Source organism: Squalius cephalus, assembly GCF_949319135.1.
Source record: "Squalius cephalus genome assembly, chromosome: 23".
NCBI lineage: Eukaryota > Metazoa > Chordata > Actinopteri > Cypriniformes > Leuciscidae > Squalius > Squalius cephalus.
Genome location: NC_137144.1, coordinates 3,630,167 through 3,644,272, shown reverse-complemented (window position 1 = coordinate 3,644,272; position 14,106 = coordinate 3,630,167). Strand labels below are relative to the sequence as shown.

At 38.8% G+C, this 14,106-nt stretch overlaps 3 gene segments (V, D, J or C); 2 read left to right on the top strand and 1 right to left on the bottom strand.

Moving 5' to 3' along the window:
• Positions 1-948: 948 nt before the first annotated feature.
• Positions 949-3,461, top strand: LOC307151306 (immunoglobulin lambda constant 7-like). The segment is given in 3 exons: positions 949-1,005; positions 1,263-1,314; positions 2,378-3,461.
• A 5,726-nt stretch (positions 3,462-9,187) lies between these two features.
• Positions 9,188-11,359, top strand: LOC307151305 (immunoglobulin lambda constant 7-like). The segment is given in 3 exons: positions 9,188-9,259; positions 9,471-9,519; positions 10,273-11,359.
• Positions 11,360-12,964: 1,605 nt separating this feature from the next.
• On the bottom strand, positions 12,965-13,427 carry LOC307151304 (Ig kappa chain V region K16-167-like). The segment is given in 2 exons: positions 13,379-13,427; positions 12,965-13,281 (listed from the first exon to the last, which is right to left on the bottom strand).
• Positions 13,428-14,106: the final 679 nt, after the last annotated feature.

Below are 14,106 nucleotides of genomic sequence, written 5' to 3'. Positions count from 1 at the left end.
AGATTGACAAGAGTGTGGAGGATACAATGTCTGTTGAACAGCTGACAGAATTGGCGATTGCTATGAGTGAGGTCTTAAATGAGGCTCATACTAACACTAGAGCTTCCCAAGAAAGGGTTAGGCAACAATCCAAACAGAAGAAAGCCCAGAAGGAATTCAAAGTGGGGGACAAAGTGTGGAGGAAAAATATAAGGAGCCAACAGAGAAAGGGTGGAAAACTGGAGGCAAACTTTCTAGGCCCTTATACAATCACTAAATTGGAAGGGAAAAGTGCAGACCTCGAAGATGAGGGGGGGGGGGGGGTGAAATTCCCAAGAATAAATGTTGATCACTTGAGGCTACATGTTGAGGAACAACCCCAGATCCCACATAAAATAAAGTCTTCTCCACCACCACTCCCTGTGGTCTCTACAGGCCCCTCCTCAACGGCATCTCCACCACCACTCCCTGGCCCGTCCTCACCGGCATCTCCACCACCACCACTTCCTGGCCCCTCCTCACCGGCATCTCCACCACTACTCCCTGGCCCGTCCTCACCGGCATCTCCACCACCACCACTTCCTGGCCCCTCCTCACCGGCATCTCCACCACTACTCCCTGGCCCGTCCTCACCGGCATCTCCACCACCACCACTCCCTGGCCCGTCCTCACCGGCGTCTCCACCACTACTTCCTGGCCCCTCCTCACCGGCATCTCCACCACCACCACCACTCCCTGTGGTCTCTACAGGCCCCTCCTCACCGGCATCTCCACCACCACCATTCTCTGGCCTGTCCTCACCGGCGTCTCCACCACTACTTCCTGGCCCCTCCTCACCGAGTTTATGAGGAGTTTAGGAGCTTCTCCAGGTTTATGTGAGTACCAGGCTAAACGACTGTAACGTTGCTGAGGAAGACAGGTGAAGACGAGGATCTAACCGCAGGGTATTTTAATAATGTAACAAGAAACATGGAACACGGAACTCAAAGGAACAAAACCAGGGAATCACAGAGGCAACCATTACATGTACAACAACTGACAAGGTAACAAGTGAAACACAAGAGACAAACAAGCTTAATTAAGTAACAAGGGGGCGTGGTTAATAAGAAACACCTGGGGATACTAATAAACTAGAAAAACTACAAAGGACTACAAAACATGACACAGAACAGGAAATAACTAAAGTCGACACAAGACGAGGGAAACACAAGACAGGAATCATAACAGCTGGAGTGTGTGTTCACTCGAGTGGAATAGAGGTTTTTGTACGAGCGTTTCATTAGATTGTATCACTGTGGTGGACTTTCGGTGGAGGAACTAAACTGGTGATCAAATGTAAGTCTATTTAATTTTATTTCAGAAAGTGTTTTACAGTTGAAAAAAGAACAACATTTATTAATAATAACAATAATTAGATATTGTGGTGATACTTTACTTGAAGCCTTTATGTATAATGCATTATAAAGGTATCAATAGCGTATGTTATAATGTCATATATGTTTTCATAAATAACTGTAACCAAAGTTAAAATGTTTTATAATATTTGCACATTCCTTGTTACATCTAGAATTGGTTGTTTGTCATGAGTTTTAGTGTATTATAATTTTTTTGGAGGTGTAACAATGAATAGATAATATTATAATGTGTTAAAACCTTGGTTACAATTATTGAAGAGATTATACTTACATCAATGTGTAAAACAATATATAATTAATGCATTAAAAATACGTTTTATAATGCAATATGTATAAAGGCTTTAAATAAAGTGTTACTGATATTTTTGTATAATTATTGAATCTAAAACTATGATATTATTATAAGAATAGCATTATTCCTTTCAAAAAAAAAAATATATATAAAAAAATGAACTAAACTTCTAAACATATTTCCACACTGTGTCTCACTATGAGTTTAATCAGTTTATTAAAGGTTTGTTTTTCCTTCATTTATTTCTACACTGAGTTCATATTTAGTTCATCTTTTATTGTAGAAATCATACATGGAAAAAAGAGATTTGTCATCAGAATTTAAATGTTGCTCCTTTCTGTAGTTCAGTAGTGCTTATAATTCAGTGTTTTGTTCATTCTGTGTGATTCAATTGTGTTTTAACTCTGTTTGACATTGAGTTACATTTTCAGTTCAGGTGAATATCTCAAAATTTAAGATATTTATGTTCAGAGTGAATAATTGCTGGAATTAAAGCAGTCAGATCGGCCTGATAATAGATAATATGTGTTATAACTGCTGTTACACTTATTGATGAGATCATACATGCATTTTAATGTATATAGCAGAGCATAATTAATGCATTAAAAATACTTTTATAATGCAATATGTATGAAAGCTTTAAATAAAGTGTGTTGTGTGTGTGTGAATGGGTTGTGTTTGTCTCCTGCAGCTGGTCCCACAGTGAAGCCCTCAGTGTCTCTGCTGCCGCCCTCTTCTCTGCAGATCTCTGGAGACTCAGCCGCACTGCTCTGCCTGCTCAGCTCTTACTCTCCACAGGGGGCGCTGGTGAGCTGGACACTGGACGGGTCAGAGGTCACCGAGGGGGTTCTGACCAGCGCAGAGAGCCAGCAGGACGGCCGCTACAGCCGCAGTAGCGTCCTGACCCTCAGCAAAGCACGCTGGGAAGAGGGAGAGCTGTACGTCTGCAGAGTAACACATGATGGAGCTCCTCATGAGGTCTCGTTCCACAAGAGCTCTGAGTGCTGATGTTTCTCTCCTGAAGATGAGCCGTATCTGAGTGTCCTGTGTCAGGCAGGATTCACATGAGTCTAGTGCTGCAGCTGGAGTGATTTACAACTCAATACTGAAACTGAGTGTGTGTGTGTGTGTGTGTGTGTGTGTGTTGTGTGTGTGTGTGTGTGATCTTTCAATCTGCTGTGTTTGCTGCAACATTCAATAAAGCTTCTCAACAAGTTCACTTTGTGTCTGACAACATCATTCAACTAACAGATGAAGATGCAGGTGCTTTTCAGAAGGTTGATGTAGCAGTAAATGTCAAATAAAGCTCTTGGGGTTTGAGCATGGTCTCTGGAGACAGAGCTGCTCTATTCTGAGAGGATCACAATCACTCCACCCTGACAATGCAAATGGGCTTTTCAGTCTCACTCTCTGATTGGTTACATGATCTGGACTGGAACACTTTCACTTCTGCTTTAGTGAAGCAGCGCAGACAAACTGATCATTTATAGGAGATTAAAAAGTTTAGAATATAAAAATATCAAAAAAATGTAAATCAAATAAAAAAATAAAGAATAAGCACTTCTGTCACTAATTGTTATATAATCATTACATTTATAGACAATGGTGTAAATATATATGAAAATGTTATGAAAATCATAACTAATACATGATGATCACAAATAAAGAATCAGTGTGTTGTTAATAAATGTTAATATCATAGTGTATTTGTTCATTGTTCATACATGTTTATATTAAAGTGTATTTGTTAATTTTATAATAAAAACCCTTGGTTGAGTTTGTGTTTCACTGCCAGTTTCTGCCCAGCCGACTCTCAGCCAGATCTGTCTTACAGTGCCTGGGCCAGACCTGGGCCATATCAGTCAATAAGAGTCACTTTACAGGGTGTGGGCCACATCTGGGCCAGAGGAAGCTCTGTGTGTCCATGTTCAGTGTGTTGGGCCAGTTTTGGGCCGGGGACCCAGCCAGAAGTGGAGGTGGGCCAGGCAAAGTTTGCTCTCTGGCCTGCTGTTATCAACTCAAGAGTGAACCAGAATCATGTTGCTCTAGTGATGGAGAAACAAAGCTTTTAGAAACCATTGAACCGATTAATTTGCATAATGATTCACTGTATTGAAGCTCTGGAAACGCCACACGCTGGTCAGAACAGCGGAAACTCAGCATAAAAACACCTTTTACACACCAAATGCAAATCTTTTTATTTAAAGTCTAATCTATTCAATGCAATTACCAAATCATCTAATACCAGTAAATATGAAATGTCTTTATAATATGTGTTAGTTTATTAAATTGAAGGGCTTGTTTTGTTTGTTTTATGGAGAGCTTGGTAATTAGACCAATTAGACACTTTTAACTACAACTCATTTTTTATTATATTTTATTATAATTTGTAGCTGTATATTCGAGTGATCAGTGTGTCAAAGTGGCATAAATATACAGTTGTATCTACAGTAAAGAGTGGGAGAGTGACCCAACTCTCTAAACGTGGATTACACCTGGTGGGACTCAAAGGCTCTTTATGAATATAACTGTAACTCTGAGAGCACAGTTGAATGACTTCATTGAAATGGAGTATAGGACTATGACTCCTGTCCATCATCATGTGCACACTGGCCTGATCAGGACATCTGCAACTTCTAAACCGTCCAGACTGCGCTCTACTCGTCCCGACCGCTGCTGGAAGAGGGTTCAATCATTCATCAGTTTTGGCTGTGCTAATTTCTGTTATGATCTACAATGTGCACTTCAAGAAAGATGTACTCGTTCTGTTTAAAGTTAAAGCGCAACACAAAGCTAAGCTCATTATTATTATTGTAGTTATTTTTCTGAACACGAATGACACATTTTCGGCTTTTAATGTGTGTGTGGCTTTTAAAGTCTGTTAATTTCTAGAAATGAAGTTCACCCGCAGGGGAACCGCCTAACTCATCTGCAAACTCGACCGGAAGAAACAAGCGTCTTTTAGAGGAAATGTTCTCTTTTATACAGAGATGGGAAGTAACGAAGCACAAATACTTTGTTACTGTACTCAAGTAGATTTTTCAGATATTTTTACTTTACTATTTATTTTTGTGCCGACTTTTTACTTTTACTCCTTGCATTTTTAATACGAATATCGGTACTTTCTACTCCTTACATTTTACAAAATTGGCTCGTTACTTTAGTTTCAAATAATTTCAGTGGAGTTACCGTTATTATTTTTCGCGTCATCAGCCCTTTGCAGGGAGTTTGATTGACAGGTGATCTGACCAATCATAATCCGGCATTTTGTCTTACAAAGCAGTCAGAAGAGTTAGTAGATTAACATTGGAGGATTTAAACTTGAAAAACGAAGTGTACCGACGTCTTTTTGCGGTAAAAACAACATTCCTTCTTATGTTCATTCATGTTTATTTGATGCTATAAATGAACTAGAAGGAAGAGATGATTGGTTCACGAGCAGCTTTAACTGAGGCATTACAGAGATCTGTCAGACACATTAAAGAGCCACAATACAGTATTTATTGTTTACATTTCTTTAAAAAATGACTAAATTTGAAAATGTAGGTGATCAGTGTCCTCCAGTGTCCTTGTCAGTGTCCTCTCTGCTCCGCGATGTGTTTCAGTGTGTGAGAACATGGTGTGTGTGTAAGAGCGACGCCGCGACATAGCAACAGTAACTAAAGGGAACGGAAGGAAATAGTTTGGGACTGTTAGCAAACCGGTCTTTGTGAACGGTCAATAGACCCCTTCACGGTTGACGTCACAGGAAAATTCTAAGTTTGCAGTGCGCATGTCGGCGTCAGAAAGTTCATTCCATCCCTTTGAATTGTGTGTTAACCAGAGAATTTCTCGTCAAGAAAAAATGCCTACTTGTTGCGTCGTGGACTGTTAAAATCACACCAGTTGTGGAGTCAAGTTTTTCAGGATTCCTGCAGGATCACATCCGTTTTAAAAAAAAAATAGACGACATCTGTTCAGATCTATTTTTTTACAGTCTATGGTTCAGATAGATACTGCTATCTGCTAAGTAGCATGACACAGGTCACAATAATGCCAGATATCGAACTTCACCTAACTATTAAACCAGTCTACAGTTACAGAAAACATTTGTTTACTTACCAGGGCTTAACTAACTTATACCGTTGTTATCACAATAACGTTAACTGTCAATAACACAATAACACTAACTTACAAACACGAACATCTTTGATTGTAGCAATGTCCCTGTCTGCCTGTTTATTATATAAAAAAAACACATACTTAACAGTGTTAAATTTGAAAAAAACACTGTTCGACAGAACTGCTTGGTTTGTTACCACAGTTATCTGCGTGCTTCCTCGGCGATGAAGTTCCACATTTGCGGCTATCCAACACGAAAATGCATGCAGCAAATAAGCCGTACACAATATTTTCTTCAGATAACTCCAAATTTCTCCCACACACTGGACTTGATTTTTGATGACTGTCGACAACTTTACAATCTCCACTAGCTATTCTTCTCTTCAACTCCTCAGCATCCATCTCGACGACTGCAAGGTGCAAGCAGATCGCGCGCGCGGTTATGATGCATTTTTAAAAGTGAAAGATCCTGGGAGGGCGTGGCGCGTGGGCAAATAAACTGATGTGGATTTTAAATTATTTTATCAACTTGAAATACAGGCATATTTTTGTAGACGTGTTCCTAAAAATATGAATATATTTTTACATTTGCATGTGATTGTTTTAAACCCGTGTTTAGACCCATATTTCCCCCGTGTCCGACCCGACACAGTTGGATATTTTTCACTCGTTTGAGCAAAATTTGCGGGTCACCCGTCCGAACCCGTGCAGGACTCTAATCAGACAATCGCCATTAGCTAAAACAAGTTTATTATGGTTCTGTTCCCGTTCCTGTGATGGCAAAGACAGTGCATACCCTTGACACAATATGCCGGTCTATTAGCCGCACCATTTTTCTGACCCCATGCTGCGCGCGCAGCCAACCTAGGCGTCCGAAGTTTACAAACATTGAAGGGGTCTATTGGATGGGAATATACGTTGCACTTGACGCACCACTCAGTGGCGTAGCTCTCTGATTTCTGATTGCTTAAAATAAAATAATAAAAATAAGAAATTGTTGATGTGTTAGTCTAATTGATAGATTGACCAATCAAAATACTGCGTGGTAAAATGCGGCTGTTTTCAAACTTGATTTGACGTGTTGTGCGTAACCTACGCTGTCATCTTCGCGACGCGTGAGAGTTCATGCGGTGACAATGGCAGTGTTGTTCAAAGTACAATATTACGCACGAAAAGATGAGCGAGAAGGAGAATCAATGCCATGTAGAATTAAGGCAGTTCTGAAGGCGAAAGGAGGTCAAACACAGTATTAGTATGGTGATCCTAATAATCCTTTAGGTGAGTGTATATATATATAGGCTATATATTCTGTATATATTAGTTGCCCCCTCATTTTAAGATGGGCCCCCCCAAAAATAAAATTCTGGCTACGTCCCTGGCACCACTACAAGACGACTCGACAGATTCAGAGGCATTAATTCTTGGAAAAATCATTACATACGTGTAGATTCCTTTCAATTTTAAGGGGAAGATTAAAGAAGAGAAACTGATCTGTGAATTCTCACTGAATCACAATTAAATTCCCAATCTCTGTCACAATAATCATAAAGGCTATGTGATGTTTTAGGCCTATTGGCAGACATCCATTTAAAATGCAGGCAATGGCATAAAAATAACCTTTTTCCAGATCCACTTCAGTTTCTCAGCTTGCTCTCTAACATGTGTGTGGTCCAGGTAGCTTTGCATAAAAAATGGTTGTCATTTGCAAGGCTTCTTTTACTTTTATACTTTAAGTAAATTTCCAAGCCTGTACTTTGTTACTTTTACTTGAGTAAAGAAGTTAAATCAGTACTTCTACTTTTACCAGAGTATTTTTTAACACACGTATCTGTACTTCTACTTCAGTACGGGAAGTGAGTACTTTTGCCATCTCTGCTTTTATAGAGATATAATCTTGCTAGAGAATATTCTCCTTTGGAAATAAAGGAAGTGTTGAAGTGCCCAGAGAAACTCTCTTGCTGACAGATAGGGAACTCCACTTTTCTCCACATTTGTGTCCAGTTTAGTAAGTGATATAAGATTGTGTTTCATGTTTACTTACATCATAATAAATGAATAAAGTGTGAGAAAGGTTTGATATTGTGTAGTTTGTGATCCTCCATCAGCAGCTGCAGTTTCTCTCAGCTGTATCAGTGCAGTCACTGTGACGTCTGACTGACAGAGGTTTTTGTACGACTCTTTATCACTGTGTGAACACTCCACCACTGTGATAACTCTGACAGTAATAATCTCCTGTATCTTCAGTCTGGACTCCACTGATGGTCAGAGTAAAATCACTGCCAGATCCACTGCCACTGAATCTAGATGGAGTTCCTGACTGAAGGCTGTTTGTCCAATATATCAGGAGTTTAGGAGCTTCTCCAGGTTTCTGTGAGTACCAGGACATACAGGGTGTATTACAGCCTGTTAAAGGAGTGCTGGCGCTGCATCTCATCACAACATTCTCTCCTGATGAAACTGTATGAACTACAGGAGTTTGAGTTACTGTGATCTGTCCACTGGAGCCTGGAAGAGAAATGCATAAAGACAATATAAAAACAATGTTTCATATTAGAAATAGAAATAGATGTTCAATACTTATAAAATATGAACCAACTTTATTAATGTAGTTATAAGCATGTCAGTGTCTTATTGTATACCTGATATACAGAGCAATATCCAGATGAAGATGTTGATTGTGTTCATTGCTGTAGTTTAGTCTTGTGTGATGATGAAGATTGTGTTCTGCTCTCAGTCATGAAGTGTTAAACTCACAGCACTATAAACACTCTCAGAGCACTGAAGCATGTGCTGACAATGCAAAGAAGTGGGCAGGATTTACAACAGCTTGTGCTGAGAACAAACTAATATACACTAGAGTTACAGAATCATGACTTTATTTAGTATTTTTATTGTGACTCCTGAGACACTGAGGATGTGCAGATGAACGTCCATCTCTGTGTCCATATTCAGTCATGTGACCATCATCACTGCTACACTTCCACTAGATGAAGCGCCATCACTAAAGTAAGATCATGAATCATGAGTCTGTTCAGAAAGTATCAGGACTGATTGTGAATCTCTAATCAGAGTTCATGGTGTCACTCCATCTATCATGAAGCCTCATGTGTGTCTGAAATCATCAAATGGAGAAGAAACAGGCTGTTAAAGATGGAGACATATTAGAGCTTGTTCACGTTTCATGATCTTGTGTGGAGATTCATAACCAGTCCAGATACTTTTAGAACAGACCTTGAATATGAAAACATGCTTGACTGTGTAGAACATGCAAAATACCTTTTATATTTTCATTGTTGACACTTTCTATTGACTTTGGCTCTAATATTCAATAAACTCATTATTTGAAGAGATTTTGACTGAAGATTGAAGTCTGAAGCTGCAGGTTTTTCTGTCAATCATGATGATTGATCTGCATATGAAGAACAGAAGCATCATTATGAGAAACTCCACAACATCATCCATGATCAAAGAGGTCAAAGGTCACCTCAGAGGTCACAGCTCCTCAAATATATTTCTTTAAACAGTGTTATATCAGAAAGCATTTAGTCAAATCTGAATGAGTGAGTGTTGAGAAGAGCTGAGGATCTTCTAATATCAGTGTGTTGAAGTGTTGTTTCTCTCTCTCTGCTGGAGTGTGTGTTCACTCGAGTGGAATAGAGGTTTTTGTACGAGCGTTTCATTAGATTGTATCACTGTGGTACACATTCGGTGGAGGAACTAAACTGGTGATCGGTAAGTCTGTCTATTTAATCACCTAATAAAAAAATACAATTTAGATTTGAGAAAGTGTTTTACAGTGGAAACAAGAACAACATTTATTAATAATAATGATTATTAGATATTGTGGTGAAACTTTACTTGAAGCCTTTATGTTTAGTGCATTATAATATTTACAAATCCTTGTCCATCTGAAATTGGTTGTTTGTCATGAGTTTTAATGTATTATAATTTCTAAAGGTGTAACAATGAATAGATAATATTACAATGTATTCATTAGATCATACATGCATAGACTTTTATAATGCAATATGTATGAAGGCTTTTAATAAAGTGTTACTGATAATGTTGTATACTAATTTAATCTAAAACAATGATATTATTATAAGAATAACATTATTCATTTCAACAAAAAAGGAATTCTAAACATATTTCCACACTGTGTCTCACTAGTTTAATCAGTTTATTACAGGTTTGTCTTTCCTTCATTTATTTCTACACTGAGTTCATATTTAGTTCATCTTTTATTGTAGAAATCATACATGGAAAAAGAGATTTGACATCAGAATGTAAATGTTGCTACTTTCTGTAGTTCAGTCAATGATACTGAATCTCTTTTGCTCATGTTGTGCTTATAATTCAGTGTTTTGTTCATTCTGTGTGATTCAATTGTGTTTTAACTCTGTTTGAAATTGAGTTGCATTTTGAGTTTAATATCTCTATGTTCAGAGTTATAACTGCTGTGAATGTGTTGTTTGTCTCCTGCAGCTGGTCCCACAGTGAAGCCCTCAGTGTCTCTGCTGCCGCCCTCTTCTCTGCAGATCTCTGGAGACTCAGCCGCACTGCTCTGCCTGCTCAGCTCTTACTCTCCACAGGGGGCGCTGGTGAGCTGGACACTGGACGGGTCAGAGGTCACCGAGGGGGTTCTGACCAGCGCAGAGAGCCAGCAGGACGGCCGCTACAGCCGCAGTAGCGTCCTGACCCTCAGCAAAGCACGCTGGGAAGAGGGAGAGCTGTACGTCTGCAGAGTAACACATGATGGAGCTCCTCATGAGGTCTCGTTCCACAAGAGCTCTGAGTGCTGATGTTTCTCTCCTGAAGATGAGCCGTATCTGAGTGTCCTGTGTCAGGCAGGATTCACATGAGTCTAGTGCTGCAGCTGGAGTGATTTACAACTCAATACTGAAACTGAGTGTGTGTGTGTGTGTGTGTGTGTGTGTGTGTGTGTGTGTGTGTGTGTGTGTGTGTGTGTGTGTGTGTGTGATCTTTCAATCTGCTGTGTTTGCTGCAACATTCAATAAAGCTTCTCAACAAGTTCACTTTGTGTCTGACAACATCATTCAACTAACAGATGAAGATGCAGGTGCTTTTCAGAAGGTTGATGTAGCAGTAAATGTCAAATAAAGCTCTTGGGGTTTGAACATGGTCTCTGGAGACAGAGCTGCTCTATTCTGAGAGGATCACAATCACTCCACCCTGACAATGCAAATGGGGTTTTCAGTCTCACTCTTTGATTGGTTACATGATCTGGACTGGAACACTTTCACTTCTGCTTTAGTGAAGCAGCGCAGACAAACTGATCATTTATAGGAGATTAAAAACTTTTGAATATAAAAATATCATAAAAAAAAAAAAAATCAGCCGTTCTGACACTAATTGTTACATAATCATTACATTTATAGACAATGGTGTAAATATATATGAAAATGTTATGAAAATCATAACTAATACATGATCACAAATGAAGACTCAGTGTTTTGTTAATAAATGTTAATATCATAGTGTATTTGTTCATTGTTCATACGTGTTTATATTAAAGTGTATTTGTTAATTTTATAATAAAAACCCTTGGTTGAGTTTGTGTGTCACTGCCAGTTTCTGCCCAGCCGACTCTCAGCCAGATCTGTCTTACAGTGCCTGGGCCAGACCTGGGCCATATCAGTCAATAAGAGTCACTTTACAGGGTGTGGGCCACATCTGGGCCAGAGGAAGCTCTGTGTGTCCATGTTCAGTGTGTTGGGCCAGTTTTGGGCCGGGGACCCAGCCAGAAGTGGAGTTTGCTCTCTGGCCTGCTGTTATCAACTCAAGAGTGAACCAGAATCATGTTGCTCTAGTGATGGAGAAACAAAGCTTTTAGAAACCATTGAACCGATTAATTTGCATAATGATTCACTGTATTGAAGCTCTGGAAACGCCACACGCTGGTCAGAACAGCGGAAACTCAGCATAAAAACACCTTTTACACACCAAATGCAAATGTTTTAATTTAAAGTCTAATCTATTCAATGCAATTACCAAATCATCTAATACCAGTAAATATGAAATGTCTTTATAATATGTGTTAGTTTATTAAATTGAAGGGCTTGTTTTGTTTGTTTTATGGAGAGCTTGGTAATTAGACCAATTAGACACTTTTAACTACAACTCATTTTTTATTATATTTTATTATAATTTGTAGCTGTATATTCGAGTGATCAGTGTGTCAAAGTGGCATAAATATACAGTTGTATCTACAGTAAAGAGTGGGAGAGTGACCCAACTCTCTAAACGTGGATTACACCTGGTGGGACTCGAAGGCTCTTTATGAATATAACTGTAACTCTGAGAGCACAGTTGAATGACTTCATTGAAATGGAGTATGGGACTATGACTCCTGTCCATCATCATGTGCACACTGGCCTGATCAGGACATCTGCAACTTCTAAACCGTCCAGACTGCGCTCTACTCGTCCCGACCGCTGCTGGAAGAGGTTTCAGTCATTCATCAGTTTCGGCTGTGCTAATTTCTGTTATGATCTACAATGTGCACTTCAAGAAAGACGTACTCGTTCTGTTTAAAGTTAAAGCGCAACACAAAGCTAAGCTCATTATTATTATTGTAGTTATTTTTCTGAACACGAATGACACATTTTCGGCTTTTAATGTGTGTGTGGCTTTTAAAGTCTGTTAATTTCTAGAAATGAAGTTCACCTGCAGGGGAACCGCCTAACTCATCTGCAAACTCGACCGGAAGAAACAAGCGTCTTTTAGAGGAAATGTTCTCTTTTATAGAGATATTATCTTGCTAGAGAATATTCTCCTTTGGAAATAAAGGAAGTGTTGAAGTGCCCAGAGAAACTCTCTTGCTGACAGATAGGGAACTCAGTAATATTAAAGATCTGTCCTCTAGTGGTGAAGGATGGAAGTGCAATTAAAGAGATTGACTTTCCTACAGTTAGATTACATTGTAGTGGCAAGTTTTACAGGAACAAGCTCCACTTTTCTCCACATTTGTGTCCAGTTTAGTAAGGGATATAAGATTGTGTTTCATGTTTTCTTACATCATAATAATGAATAAAGTGTGTGAAAGGTTTGATATTGTGTAGTCTGTGATCCTCCATCAGCAGCTGCAGTTTCTCTCAGCTGTATCAGTGCAGTCACTGTGACGTCTGACTGACAGAGGTTTTTGTACGACTCTTTATCACTGTGTGAACACACCACCACTGTGATAACTCTGACAGTAATAATCTCCTGTATCTTCAGTCTGGACTCCACTGATGGTCAGAGTAAAATCTCGTCCAGTATTTGCTGTTCCACTGCCACTGAATCTAGATGGAGTTCCAGTATTACGGCTGCTTATGTAATAAATCAGGAGTTTAGGAGCTTCTCCAGGTTTCTGCTGATACCAGTATAAGTCATTGCTGTATATTCCTACATCTATATTACACTCTATTGTTGCTGTTTGACTCTGTTGGACAGTTTTAACTTCAGGTTGAGTCAGAGTCACTCCTCTGGATTCTGAAGAAGAGAAAAGAAAAACTATTAGTGTTTAAAACTATTATCATCATATACTTTTACAAAAACACCAAAACCAGAGTCAGTTTTTACATCTTACCTTGAATAAACAGTGCAATGGTCCAGATGAAGATGTTGATTGTGTTCATTGCTGTAGTTTAGTCTTGTGTGATGATGAAGATTGTGTTCTGCTCTCAGTCATGAAGTGTTAAACTCACAGCACTATAAACACTCTCAGAGCACTGAAGCATGTGCTGACAATGCAAAGTGACTCTCTCTATTTAAATCATTATCCTGAAGACTGTAGATCAGTCACAAACACATTATCAAACAACTTCCTCATGTTGAGAAATGCTAAGCTATTATACACACATTTCTGAAGAGTCTATTGACAGAATCATAAATATTATTGATTCAGTCATTATTAATATTTACATTGCACTTATTTAACAACTGATGAGGAAACTATTGATTTGAAGACATTCATATATATTAACCCTCTGCAAACATTTTGATGGCACATGATAAAAATTATTCCACATCATTTCTTGGCTCATTTGGGAACATTTTATTGATTTATTGATCATTTATTGACCATTTTCCCTCCCCCGACCCCAAAATATTTTTTTCTGCAACAATGGTACAGAATCATAGAGAAAATCATCATGATATAATACTCAGAGAGCAATAAAAAAAATCAAAAATCTTTTTCAGAAATGTCAAGAAATCATTAAGTAAAAAGGGGAAACCACTTGAAACACATTAATATATTTGATTTGTCATTTACTTGATGTAATGAGATTTCACTCGGAGTGAAGCCCCAAAGGA